The following is a 14,920-nucleotide window of genomic DNA, read 5'->3' on the forward strand; positions in this document are numbered from 1 at the left end:
TCTTGCCTCTGCATCATGCCCTGGAGGACACCTTCCACTGTCCCCGGCAACCCTCTGCCACATTCACCTCGGACATCGATGAGGACCTGCTCAGTCAGCGTGGCCCTACCTCAGTGGACCGTAAGTCACCATCCCATGGTGGTATGCCTGTGCTGGCCGCTGTGCATCCGGGGCCACTGACTCTGTGCTGGTCAAGTCAGGGGCCCTGTCTTCTGAGATATTGGATGACCTCTGAGACGTGTCCTTGTGGTCATGAACGCCATGTGTCTGTGGCCCTGCGCTGTTCGCTGCCTCCGGCCTCAACTGTGGTCCACCAGGGCACACACATCAATTCGAATCCTGACCTGCCCGGACGTCTCATCACCACAGGAGGCACACGCCACCACCGCCAGGACCACCTCCAACCACCAACTGCCAGAATCGCCACAGTCGTACTGGCAGGCTAACTGAGTTGCTCAGACCTGTCGTGGATGCCATCATCTGCCTGATACCCTGCTCAGCACTCCTGGTGCCACTGACTCAGTGCCCCGCAACCCATGGACCGTTACTGATTGAGTTTTGTGCTGTGGAGAGGTTAAGCATCAATGCCACCTCAGGCAGTTTGGGAGTCCTGGAACGATGATGAGGAAGATGATACAAGTGTAACACACTCCACTGCAGCAGCATCAGGTATTCCCTGAAGGGACACATTCCTAGACAATTCGTTCACATGGGCACTCTCAGCTTTAGTGCCCCAACTTCAGTGCTCAGCAACTCACTGACACTTCTGTTTGCTTATTGGATGTCCTCTGTGCTTGCTCCGGCTACCACCATGATGCTTCGCTGTAGTTTCTGTAATGCTTGTGTGTTACGTTTCCATTTTGATATTGATTACTGTTCAGGTTGTTACCAGCACCAACCACTCCGTGTGGGCTGACTTACACTCAACCCACAAACATCCAGCACAGGCATCACTGTACATGTGACCCTGCCAATAAAGGGGCCAGGCGCATGTGCCCGTGGCCAGTTCCACATACTATCTGCGTGTGTCCGTGTGGTCATGATGTATGCACCTCCCCAGTTGGCTTAGACGCCGGCAGAGAAGTACTGATGGACAGAGCGGTGCTTCCCTCATTTCCTGAGCCGCTGCCAGGTGGGGTGAGATCTTTAACTCTTCCGATACTGTGGTACGTACAGCCCACAGACAAGATGAGAAGAAGACACCTAGGATATCAGGTAATCTCGTCTTTTGTCACATTATGATTTCTTATCTTTTGTGAAGTCACCTTTAATATTATTCTTTTTCACATTGCAGTAGCATAAGCAATCTTTAGGTCCTGAAGAAAGCAAGGACTCAGTTGTCCAATACATTTGCTGAAACATGTTGACCTTCTATTACACCTAGGGAGCTATTTTTTACAAACTGCCACTGCTTTTTTAATATTGGAGGAGTGAGTAGCACCAGAATAAAATTTCACAGTACTCCCTCACCCAATTTTAATACACATTTATTCACATTTTTTATTTTGCACTGCAACACCAGTCACCTCTCTCTGTCTTCCACCAGTACTGACTATTAGTACCAAGACCACACAGGCACCTAACTTGGCCGATGGAGGATGTTCCATCTTGTCCTCCAGGAATAAGGTCAATAAGGAATCCCAAATGATGAAGGGCGGTTCCGTGTGGTGACTGATGGGTATCCTTTTCTGATCTATATTAGGTCTGGATATTTATCTTCAGGATGATGACACCACAGTGTATGTATCAGGTGTTCATATGACTATAGGCACTTTGTCTTTAGACCCATTGACACTCTTGTGTTAGAAATTCATGTGAGGGAACGTGTCTTTGCTTGGTCTCTAAATTCCCTTGGGCCCCCTCCCACCGTATTGTTATTATTAAGCATCAATGTCACCTCAGGCAGTGTGGGAGTCCTGGTACGATGATGAGGAAGATGATGCAAGTGTAACACACTCCACTGCAGCAGCATCAGGTATTCCGGGTGCATGTGCCCGTGGCCAGTTCCACATACTATCTGCGTGTGTCCGTGTGGTCATGATGTATGCATGAGGGCCCTGGGCCCTACCACATTACATTGTGCTGTGTACAGCGGACGCAGACATGTCACCACAGGCAGCGGGGTTAAAGCTTGGACATGTAGCTTGGTCGTCACCCACGCACTACGTCAGGGGAGTGGGCTGGGCCATCATATGCAGGTCCTGCATGGGTGTGTGACTGATGATAGGTTGTCTTCCATGGGTTCGGACTCCACCCACACCTGTTCGGCCACCTCCTTTTGGCATTCTGACAACTGGCATTGGGATGACATGTGTGGGTCGCTGAAGGGTTGGGAGCCAGCCGTGCTTGTGGGTGCTTCCTGCTGTGTGGTCTGTTGCAGGGGCTGTGTTCTCCTCTATGTCGCTTGGCTGCCCTGGGCCTGGTGGTGGGTTGTGTGGGATGTCCATGGGCTGTTGTTGGGCATCGGTGTCGAAGGTGTGGTGGTCCTCTCTGGGATCACTGATGGGTAGTCTGCTCTACTCTGCTGGAGGCGTTGTGTGTCCCTCTGCAATGTGAAGGGGAGATGCATGTTGACATTGTGTTGACATGTAGGTTGGTGCATTGTTCTTGTTTACATGCAGACTTTATGACAATGTACATTGTGACTGTTTGGGAAGTGCTGGATTTAGATGCGGGACAGTGTCCATTTGGACTACGTGACGGATGTGAGGTTGTACGCTTACATTTCCTTCTGACAGTTTCCTGCTCTGTCAGATGTAGTTGGCCTGTTTCTGCACATGTGCGGACCCAGTTGTGTCCTCTGTTCTGCAGTGTCGGGTTGCACATTGAACCACATTGTCGTCAATGTGGATGCGCTGTTGTTGTTATGTGTGTGTGCTGCAGTGTGCCACGGGGATAAAGGACATGATCCAGGGTCATTGTGGGTGTGCAGTTTGCTACACTTCCTTGTGCATGTGTGCCGTTGTGCCCATCTCCCCCCGCCCTCCCAGTCCCTGGTCGTTACTCACCCTGTTGATGCCGAGGTGCATTATTTGTTACAAACTTGGGGGATTATGTAAAATGCATGAGATGATGGAATTTCACCCACAAAAAATGGTAGGGTGTTTTGTGGTCTCACTGGTGACGGGCTGTGATATAGCATTAATATTTACCCACACATGACAGAGGCATGCATAAAGGTAATTTTTTCGACTTGACACTGAGGAGTGAATGTATTATTTTAATGTAAGATAACAGATGGCTCAGTAGAAGGTTAATTGCAATTTCAGGGTATTCATACGATAAAAAGGTCTTGGAGTAGCTTTTCTTAAGAAGGCATCTTCACGCCGAAACATGCATTGAGAAAAAACACAATCCACAGCTATTTCATATATCGATTCAAGATTGGATAAAGTATAATGTTAAGGAAGCACATAATGATAAATTGTGTCACTAAGTATAAAGAATAAATTGTGATTAATAGTGTACTTGGAAAGATTCAAGATCAAATTGAAAATATATCCTCAGAAATTAAATGATTTTATTAGAATGACTAGGATGTATATGTAGTATGAATCATGCGGCGCATGATAAGAAGAATTCTGTCCTAAATGTATTAATTTTGTCTTTTGTAATGTGCAATACAGATGCTTAGGATATTAGTAAAATGTATCATTTGAAGTTTCTATTTTGATTGTCAATAAAAACATCAATGTAAAGTAAATACCTTCTCTCTGAGCCAAATCATTTGTGTGTATAAATATATGAATGCTTGAGGTTTACGGGGTTCTTTTTGCAATATTGACAAGGCCCACTCTGGCCATATGATACCAAATCCAATATGGTGCCAAGACAACATCATTCTGAAATGTAACTACAGGGCATCAATGATATATTGTGCTCTCCACCTCACTTAGCCATGAGTATCCGTGGTGCTTGTGGCCACCCTGTCATCTCTACAGGTCCATTATTGTTATGTGGAGCTGAAAAACCCTCCCAGTGTACCCAGAGTATGCTGTGGTAGCCAATAAAGGATAGGTGCACCCAGGAAGGGGCTATACCAGATGGGGCACCTGGTTGAACAATGTAACATTGGGGGTCAGGCTACCGCCTGATGGGTCATAGATATGGCAGATTCTTTGAGGATAAATGGCATGAATGTCTTTTAGGGGTTGTCAGGGGTCACAGCTGTCACCCCTGGGTTGCTCACTGTAACACCTAAACCTACCTTTATTTACCCTGGCCTGAGAGATCACAAAGGCAGTGGCCAGAACTGAAGAATACAGGGGTCATATATTTCCCTAATGCCATTATGTCGAAGGTCATGTGGCAACACCTTCTCTAATATCACCAGGGTCAGAAATTAATGTGATGTCACTTCCTGTGAAACCACTAGTGGTAATGGGGTAACCCTGTATCCCTCAGCTCCTGGGCATTAATAAGTAATCTACAGCGGATGCTGTCGTGTCAAACAATTGCTTAGTTTGTGGTGCCAGAATAAAGTTTAAAACCAGTCAAATAAACCATCAAGATTGTTAAGCAGTTCTGAAAAACCCCAAAAAATGGGCAAAACACCTAAAACAAAAAAGGAAGCATAAATAAAAATACTTATACAATGTAAATAAGAACATTCACTATTTTGTTTTTATGTTAGAAAAAAAAGAATCAGAAATATATGGCTGTGATATATACAATTGTATCCACAAAGTTGAAAAAAGGTGACATAAGTGAATCAAGTGAAAAGTGAAACAGTCGTGATATCAGTGTAAAGTAGACAGGTTTTTCATTAATGCATGAGATGATGTACATATATCCTGAGATAATATATGTACAAAAACAATGGTCTGTCCTATATTAATTATGTATGTCTTCGTCAGTAGCCCTGGTGATATTTATTTCAGCCTTAGGGTGAGGGGACCGAAGGATATGGCCTAAGGACACGTCGACGTCCTTAGGCCATTTCCCAAGGACCCAGGATTGTGCGAAATTCAAAGGGCATCACGGTATGTCTCCATTAGAACTGACAGTGAAGAAAACATGTACAGCCTATAAGGGGCAAAACCATTTAAAATGAATAAAAGATTCTGGGGTGCAGTGAAAAAGTGGAAAGTGCCCAAAACTTAAAGCACTCACCAAGGAAACACGTGGCTGGGATCCTACGTATTTGAAAGCTGAAGATTCAGTACATATACCCAAAGAGTTGTATAAGGGCTATGTATATTTACTAATTTTAAACAGTTTTGTCCTTTATAGGCTGCCCATATTTTCTTCACTGTCAGTCCTGATGAAGACCCGCCGTGATGCCCTTTGAATTGCACACAATCCTGGGCCGAAACGCCGACTTGTCCTTAGGCTATGTCCTTCAGTCCCCTCACCCTAAGGCTGAAATAACTATCACCAGGACTACTGAGCAAGACATACATACTTATATATATATAAATAAATGAAAAACCTGTCTACTTTACACTATTATCACAACTGTTTCACTTCTCACTTGATTACCTTATGTCACCTTTTTACACCTTTGTGGACACAATTCTATATATGACATCCATATATTTCTGATTCTTCTGTTTCATACATAAAACAATGTGAAGGTATCAACCCAGGCTATCTTAACAACAAAACACTAGCTATGTCCAAACAAATTCCTGTTACCAAAAAAGAGCATAAACTATAACACAAACAATGAAATTGATATCAAAAACAATTTGTTTTAATTAAAAAAGGATTAATTTTTACAGTTAAATTTTGTATACATGATGAATTGATACAATAAAAAAGATATTCTTTATATATTAAAAAAGTCCCACCAGATAAATTGGCTGCAAATATAATTGTCCTGATGAAGACACCACGACGTGTCGAAACGCGTTGACTGACAGACTACAGCCACAGCAATAGTAGATAGGACAAACATTATTGTCCTTTCAGTGTTTTTAATCTATATGTTTTATATATAAAGAATATCTTTTTTATTGTATCAATTCATCATGTATACAAAATTTAACTGTAAAAAGTAATCCTTTTTTAATTAAAACAAATTGTTTTTGATATCAATTTCATTGTTTGTGTTATAGTTTATGCTCTTTTTTGGTAACAGGAATTTGTTTGGACATAGCTAGTGTTTTGTTGTTAAGATAGCCTGGGTTGATACCTTCACATTGTACGTTTTCCCTGACCCAGGATCTTTATCCTTATCAGGGGGCCCTTGATACCTCACAAAAATCATACATAAAACAAAACATTAATTGTTCATATCCATATTTTCATTTATGCTTTCTTTTTTTTGGGGGGGGGTGTTCAAAACTGCTTAACAATCATGATGGTTTCATTGGTTTAATACTGGTTTAAAACTTTATTCCGGCACCACAAACTAAGCAATTGTTTGACCCAACAGCATCTGCTGTAAATTACTTATTGTCACTTCCTGTGAGTTCATTAGAGGCTGCATGTCGGGAAGATGTCACTTTCTCTATCCCTGGCATGTTGGTGAATTAACATCTATGATAAAAGGAATACGGTGGTAGCATGCAGTGTTGAGTAACAATACATTATAATAACTATGTGAAGATGAGGGCCTGGTAGAATCTGGGTGACTGGCTGAAGAGCAAGGCCTTGCTTTGCACTTCTCCACAGTGATTAGCCTTTTTGGCAGTTTGGCATTGCCAGGTGGGCCAGATGGAAAGGGATAGTGTGTAGGATGGTTTGTTTGATACCATCACAGCCCACAGTACCAAAATAAATGGCCCACAAACTGGCCTTTAATCTAGTGCATCTGGCAGATTCAGACTGTCCAAAAGGCCGTCCAACAGTAATCATATATACTGTTACTGAAGTTTAGTTGATTAACAGTGCAAATGTTAATCAGTTCCAATGGTGCAAAATGTAAAGAAGGCTGTCCCACTGTCATAAACGACCAATTAGACTAAAGTGCTAGCAAGTTTATGTCCAGCTACAAGGGGTTTTAACCAAACTCCTGTTTGAGTGGTTTGTTTGCCTGTGTCAAGTTATATCTAATCAGTAAGTGTCTGTGTGACTCTGTACTGTTGCATAACAGGGGAGTGTTTTGGCTTCAGGGCGTTCATCCTTACAAACACATTTTTCTGCTAATTTAAATTGAACTTTGGTTTGCCAAAACAGCGGTGTAGTGGACATATTGGGACAAATTATCAAACTGCATTTTGTAGTACGTAAAGTAGTATTAGAGTAGTACTACTCACATGCTATAAAATGATATTTACAAACTTACAGGTGTAGATCTACCCTCCCTTATCTTTTCTGTGCTGAGATGTCCACCAAGGTGATGGTGATCGTCACATACGTGGGCATACAATTTTGTAATAAGTGTGCAGAAATAAGGGACACACACCCAGAAGCGCTAAGAGACCCTTTAGGTGATTACGCGCTATATAAGCTACAATTAACATAACATAACAAAAGAGTGAGGGGAGCATGACGGTCAGAAGCTAACGGCCATGACGGAGCTCCTCCCTTTCGTGTATGGCGCGCGAACTCCGCTAGCGGTATGCTGAAGCTGAATCTGCAGTGGTGATATCGCCTCCAGGGTTCTTTTTTCCTCTTGAATTTTCTCGCCTCTGTTGTTTTTCTTGCTTTTTTTGAGAAGCCGGCTCTTCATTTTTTTCACGGCCCAAAACCAGCTCGACTCTAATCGGATTTTAACCTGGTATTCGGTATTTGACATCCGATACTTCAACGCGGATGGTCGGCGAGCTGCTAAAGCCGGTGTGGTGCCGGGAGCTTGGTGCAGCCAGGGAGTGGCGGCGATATCCAAGAAGACTGCCTCAGGGGCTTGGTGGACGGTCGACACAGCTGACATATCTCGACATCAGTGTGGTAAGGGTGACCCCTGGGAAGACCCCCGGTAAGACGCCAGTAGGTGCAAGTTTTTGTTGCTGGAGGGGGGGCAGTAAAGTGTTCCTGGTTGCCGCGCATAATATCCTGAAGCACTCGAGGGAGGATAGCCCTGTAGGGGGTAACAAGGAGTGCGCAAACTGCGGGAAATACTTGGACATTGAGGTGGTTTCAACACCGGCCCTAACTTACGCTACATTAGGTCCTGGCAAGGAGGGGGAGTGGGACCTCTGTATGGAGAAAAGTGGCTGTAATGCTGCTAGCCCACACTCCAGCTCACACTCCAGCGCTCGTTTAAGCAAAACGAGTTGTCCTCTGACAGTCCCCACCTTTGAGGTGGGAGTTAGCCGCTACACACTACAAAATCACGCGGTTAGCATAGCGCCTACACTCCTGAAACCATCTGTTTCCCCACCAATAATTCAAGTCAAAGCTACCACTCGGAAAGGAAAAGTAAATCAAAGTGGTGCTGACACCCCTTCGAGGAAAGGGAGAGGTAGGAAAAAGGCAAAGGTCGCTGTGTCGGCTGCACCAAGAGTTACTCCTTCATTGAAGTCCTTCTATAAAGTTCTCTCCCTATCTACTACAGACAGAGCAAAAAAGATGGCCTCAAATAGAGCTGCAATCAGCATGGGGGTGGGTGCTGATGACATTACATTGGGTATGGCCCCTGCAGGCGGTATTTCCACGCCCTCCCAGTCTGACCAACTGTCTCAGTCTTCTTCGTCTCCAGTCCGTGATATGGTTCATCCAATGATATAACTCTCCAACAGTTTCTCCACCTTGGAAATACAAGATACTGAGGAGGGGGCCTGGGGGATTTAAGCGATGATGCAAATGGGTCTGAAAAAGAAGAAGGTCCCCAGCTAACCAGTGAGGGCAAGCATACAGTCTGTATTTTACCGACAATACCTCCCCCGGGGACCTTGGCGGATATTCTGTTGGGATTAAAAGAGGATATGGGGAAGAGATTCACAATATCAGAGACCAATCAGATTGCCATTCAGGTATCTTGCGAGGCGTTGGCCAGGAAAGTTGAGGAAGTTTCGCTAGGGATGGATGCCCTAGAAGCGGAGCTACCTATGATTAAGGAAGCTATGAATACCTCTACAGTCGCTATGGATAAATTGGTGCAACAAAATCGGGAGATGAAAGACGACATTGAGAGGCTTGAAAACCACTCTAGGAAGAACAATTTTAAATTTTTGAATGTCCCGAGGATGTTGAAGGAGGTGACATTAAGGCATTTGTAGTTGCACTACTTAAAACAACAATCCTGAAGGACTCCACTGATGTAAATTTAGATCTACTAGCAGATATCCAGAGAGTACACCGGGACCCATATAGGCGGAATCCTGGGAAGGAGCGCCCCAGGAAGATTTTGGTGAACTTCCTGACATACTCTATCAAAGAAAGGATTTTGTCCATGGCCCTAAAAGCAGGCTCTATAAAGTCAACTTCCTTTTCTAGTCCATTTTCCTTCACAATCCGTTCGGATATCTCCCACATAACTGCCACAAAACAATGGGAGATGGGGAAGAGACTTGCAATATTCAATTCGTTAGGTGCCCGAGCCCAGATGAAATTTCCTGCATCACTCCGCATAATGTGGAATAACCACATGTACAACATACGCCAGATTGAAGAGGCTGATAATCTCATTGAAAAGATAAGGGCAGGTAGTAAGGGGGGAGGTGGAGAGGGGGTGCAACTTGCTGGGTGGTAGAGTCAGGTTTTTGTGGCTGTTTAAAATAGGAAAGCAGGATTAGTATCCTGAAATATTTTGGTCTTTCTCATTCAGTCTAGATTATATGTTTACCTGTGAGGCGGCAGCCATCACTGATATTAGGGAAATCTAGCGATGTATAAATATCCATTACACTAGACCATACATGGAGGGGGGGTTACCCGTCTAAGAGCGTATGCTCAAGAAGAAAGGGAGGGTTCTCCAGGGAGGATGGGGTGACACGGGGGGGGTTTGGGGTGGGATGGGGTACCCGGGTGGTGCAGCAAGGGGAAAAAAGAAAAAAATGAGTCCTCATCTCATCTTAATTCACAAGAGATTCTCATTCGGTAGATGGGCGTATGGGTGGCAGTTTAAGGAGTGGGAGATGGAGATCATGAATGGCTTGTAACAAAATACCATTTATATCTTGGAACGGGAATGGGCTTCGGTGCCCCCGGAGAAGGAGATTGATACTGAGTTTCTTGGAACAATCCTTGGCCAGAGTGATCCTTCTCCAAGAAACTCACCTAAGTCACACTGAGAGTAAAGAGATTTTTGGGAAACTCAGATGGATAGGTTCATTCTGTTGTTCAGGACAGACGGTGGCAAATAAGGGGGTTGCAATTTTGATTAAGGCCGGGATTGGGGGGTCTATAAAGTCAATGTCAACAGATCAATCGTGTAGATGGGTTTTGGCGCAGGCTGACTTTAGTGGGAACGAACAAACAATTGTTTCTTATTATGGGCCAAATATAGACGACCCTACCTGTTTACTCAGAGTTCAGTCTAACGTGGTGGGGGTTACTTCCCCTGCGGTTATAGGGGGGATTTCAATGTTCTTCTCGATCCTTGACAGGAACAATCTAATTATAGTCATCATGTTGCTGCCCCGCGTTCCCGTCGACCCATGGTCAATATGATGCACGAGTTAGGCCTCGTTGATGCCTGGAAGATCACGAGGGGGGCGGTACCCGGCTTCACTTATTTCAGCAAAAAACACGGGCATGCGTCAAGATTAGACTATGTCCCGGTCGATAGGTTAAGTTTAGAGGCTCTGGCCGATATAAAAACACTCCCTAGCATTCTATCTGACCACGCTCCTATTACGTTCACACTTCTGATTGGGAGGGAAAGATGCATCACAAAACCTAGATGGACCCTAAAAAGGGCTGTACTGCACAATCAGGACATAGTCACTGCAGTCAATATATCTATCAATAACTACCTCTCAGATAATATCGGTTCTGCTCCACCCGAGTTTGTTTGGGATGCTTATAAAGCCCATGTCCGTGGTCAGATTCATGCCCTGACCAGCTCAAGCAACAGGGAGGAGGCAATGAAATTCAAAAATCTGGAAGACAAAATCTCCTCTTTAGAGTCTAAAAGACAGAGTGCCCATATAGATAGCTTACCACAGGTCTTAACTGATTTAGAGCACCTCCGCTTGGAATATCGTGGGTTGCTAGACCTAAAAGTTAAGGCACAATGGGCTGTACATGCCATGGAGAACTACGAATGTGGAGAAAAAGCCGGGGCAATTCTGGCCAGTAAGATCAGAGCAGATCGGGTGAGGAATAACATAAATAGCCTAATTATTGACGATCAGGGAACTATATCATGCCATCAGGAGGATATGGAAAAACATCTGCTCTCCCTGTTCTCTAAACTTTATGATGAGGAGTCATCGCCAGGCTCTGTCAATACCTTACGGTGGTTGGAGAGCAAGGCGTTACCCAGGTTAACAGATGATGGCCGAGATATCCTTAATAGCCCCTTCACGGAGGAAGAAGTTAGATCTTACATCAAAAAAATAAAGAACAATAAAGCGGCTGGGCCGGATGCTCTTCCTGGGGAGGTGTACAAAGTGTTCCAGGATGTGTTGGTACCAAGGCTTTGCGAATTGTTTAATTACATCTACAGTCCGGCGGGTAGGGTCCTCCCCTCGTGGAAGGAGTCCACAATTGTGCTTATATTAAAACCAGGGAAGGACCCCCTCAGGGCAGATTCTTTCCGGCCCATCTCCCTGCTAAACGCAGACTATAAGATCTTTACAAGTTTTTTGGCAGGGAGATTGGCCAAGCTGGCTCCACAACTCATTCATTCCGATCAGAAAGGCTTTGTGCCTGGAAGATATATTCATGACTTGACTCTCCAACTGATTGGTAGTATAGACCTAGCGGCGGCACGGTTGGAACCCTTGGCAGTAGCAGCATATGACGCTGCGAAGGCTTTCGGCCGTGTCAATTGGGGCTATCTGTGGGATGTATTAAGCACTATGGGCTTTGGCGCAACCTTTATTCAAACGTTGAGGGGATGTTATGAGGGTGCCTCAGCTGCAATATTATTAAACGGTCTTTTGAAACCGTGCTTTAACATAAAGAGGGGAACCAGGCAGGGGTGCCCCATTTCGCCCCTCCTGTTCGATCTCTATATTGAGCCTTTGGCACAGGCGCTGAGGATGGATGACCGGGTCACACCCTTTAGAGTTGGAGATTATAGTTGTAACCTAGCCGACGACGATTTGCTGTTGTATACCAGTAATCCGGCTGAAGTGTTCCCTAGAGTGGAAGAGGTAATGACCGATTTTGGCCAATATTCTGGCTATATGATCAACAACTCTAAATCCGAAACAATGTGCTGGGGTGTTGACAATTGGGAGGGAGTTCGAAGCACTCAGTTTAGGTATCTGGGTATAATAGTAACACCGGACCTTAACAGTATAGCGCAGACCAACATAAAGAGGGTGGCAAAGGATATTGATCACCTTCTTGCGAGATGGCAGAACCTCCAGTTGACAATTTATGGCCGTGTTAACTTGGTGAAAATGGTAATTTTGCCTAAGTTAACATACTTGTTTAACATGATACCCCTGACCTTTCCTTATAAAATTCTGGGGAAAATTCAGGGGAAAATAGGCAGCTTCATCTGGACAAAGAAAAACTCTAGGCTATCCTGGAAAAAGTTAAAGAGGAAATTGTCAAAGGGAGGGTTAGCACTTCCAGATGTTCTTTGGTACGCTTTCTCCTTTCAGCTGAAGAACATCCAAAGCCTCCTCACCAGCCCGATGATTCCAATTGGGGGCGGCTATTGAACATAATGGTGGATCACGATGGGGGCAGGCCTGGTTTTTAGTATAAGTTTAGTGCGCCAAAGTTCTACAAAAAGGTACGCCTAAAGGTATTAAAACATGCACTTACAGTATGGACTCGAGTGAAGGGGAGATGGGGCATAAAGTATTATTCAGACTTTACCCCGATCTGGGACTCTCCAGGTTTGCCGGTATGTCTTGGAGATAGTCTGTCTCTTCCTATCAGGAGAGCAGGGTTAACAATATGGTCCGACTTAGTAACATCAGAGGGGGTTCTCCCATGGGAGGTTTTGAGATCGAAGATTGGGGACTCTCTCTCCAGATTTAAATACATTCAACTCTGTTCCTGGTTTGCCGCTGAGAGGGAGAACATCAGCGGGAACTGGGATATTGAGTTTGCTCTCCAATCCCCCAGTCCCAGGAAGAAGAAAGTGGGATTCTGGTATAGGAAAATGCTAGAGGAGGAGGAAATACGCCCCCCCCCCAATGTATCAAATCTGGAACTCCTCTAGGTTGGAAGATGCATCAGCTGTCCTTTACGAAACATCTCTCTGTATCTTGTATAAGTATGTTAGATCAGCCTCTTTGAAGAAAAATCTTTTTTTTTTACCATTAATAGGCTATATTATACGCCAAAAAAGATTGCAAAGTTTGTGAGCCCACCCCCTTTGTGTCCTAGATGTGGACTAGTCGAAGCGGATGACATTTATGTTTTCTATGACTGTCCTATCTTGGGTCCCTTCTGGACTACTGTGGAGAAGGCTCTGGAGGGTATTTTTTAGAGCTAAATTGAGTTTGAATCTAGCTAGAGTTTTGTTTGGTTTGGATATGGATCTTCTTAGTTTGTTAAGGGGGCACAAGTAGCCTTATTTCTTAGTCTCATTTTAATTGCTCGTAGAGAGGTCTGCAAGTTATGGAAGGACGCTAGCCCTCCGTTATATGAAAGTTGGCTCCGGGCGGTATTGAGTATTGCACGTTTAGAATCCGGTATGGCACAAAATGTAAATAGCACAGTTTGGGATCCTTTGTTGGAATGGGGAAGAGAAATGAGGCTGGTCTAAGGCCCTGCATAGTCCTATGATTACACCATGCCTCGGAACAAAAGTGGCTGGCCGGGTTGGCTTCAGGCAAAGGCGAGAACATCAGCCCCCGGGCGCCCCGGACCGAATGGGGTTGTGAAAGTTTATTTGCACTGCCTATGGTGAAATGAGGACTTAAAAAAAAAACATAACAAAAGAGTAATACCATTACTATTCACAGTCTACACTTCTAAAGAAGCAAAAGGTGTTAAAAGAGACTCCAATGTACTTCAGCCCATCTTTAGAGTAAATCAATCACCATGTGTGGCCACTCACAGATACAGTGAAAATAAAAATTTAAAATATTTTAAACCAATTTAACACATAACGTTTAATAAACGGTTCTGCCTATAAAGTAAAAATATAAATGTTAGTAATTGTTTTTGTTAAAATATATTTACAAATTTAATACATTTTAATTATTTAATTATTTAATACACATTTAATTTGATTAGCTAGTATGCTCTAACATTTTATTTTAGTAGGTCCAGGTTAATAATAAACATTGTAAATTAATTTACATTTATATTATATATTAAAATATTTTGCATACATTTTCAAAATAATAATAAATACTTCCCCATAATAAGCTCTCCGCCACAGTGTTGGAGATCTCCATCCACCTACTCAAAGTACTAGTTATAGTTCTAAACTTGTAAACCTTTTGTAAGAGGCTTGACTCCCTGATTTGGGAGGAGGAGTATACACCTGGGAGTAAATCTGGACTCAGAAATGGTGAATAGCAAAATGAGAAGAGTTACACTTAGGTGTATTAGTAAATATGCATATATATATTTTTGGGGAATCATGTCTTTGTCTTAGTTTTATAAAAATGAAACAAAATATTTGCCTACTTATTTCACTTTCTGATGTTGTGCCTGTTCAAAGTTGCTACCTTCAGTAATTTGATGGATAAATCATTCAACAACTCAAAAGGCCTATGTCTTAAGCTGCATTTTGTAGCACTACAAGACATACTACAACACATACTACAAATTGTACGTTTTGCCAATACTTTTATGTGCGGTGTTCTCCACTCTGATTGCAGTGTTTCCTCACACATGTAAATATAGATTTTAGAAGTAAATATAGGAGGGACACATCGGTGTGGGTGGGAAAAGGGGCTGGCTTTCTACTAAATGGGATTGGATTAGGGATGACTAAAAGGGGTAT

General features: G+C 43.7%; 1 protein-coding gene across 1 annotated transcript in view; it reads left to right on the plus strand.

The window, feature by feature from the left end:
- Window positions 1-14,920, plus strand: part of FAM81B (family with sequence similarity 81 member B) — a 563,148-nt gene that overhangs the window by 304,564 nt on the left and 243,664 nt on the right. The gene's annotated exons all lie outside the window — the stretch shown is intronic.

Source organism: Lissotriton helveticus, chromosome 2_1, assembly GCF_964261635.1.
Source record: "Lissotriton helveticus chromosome 2_1, aLisHel1.1, whole genome shotgun sequence".
Taxonomy (NCBI): Eukaryota; Metazoa; Chordata; class Amphibia; order Caudata; family Salamandridae; genus Lissotriton; species Lissotriton helveticus.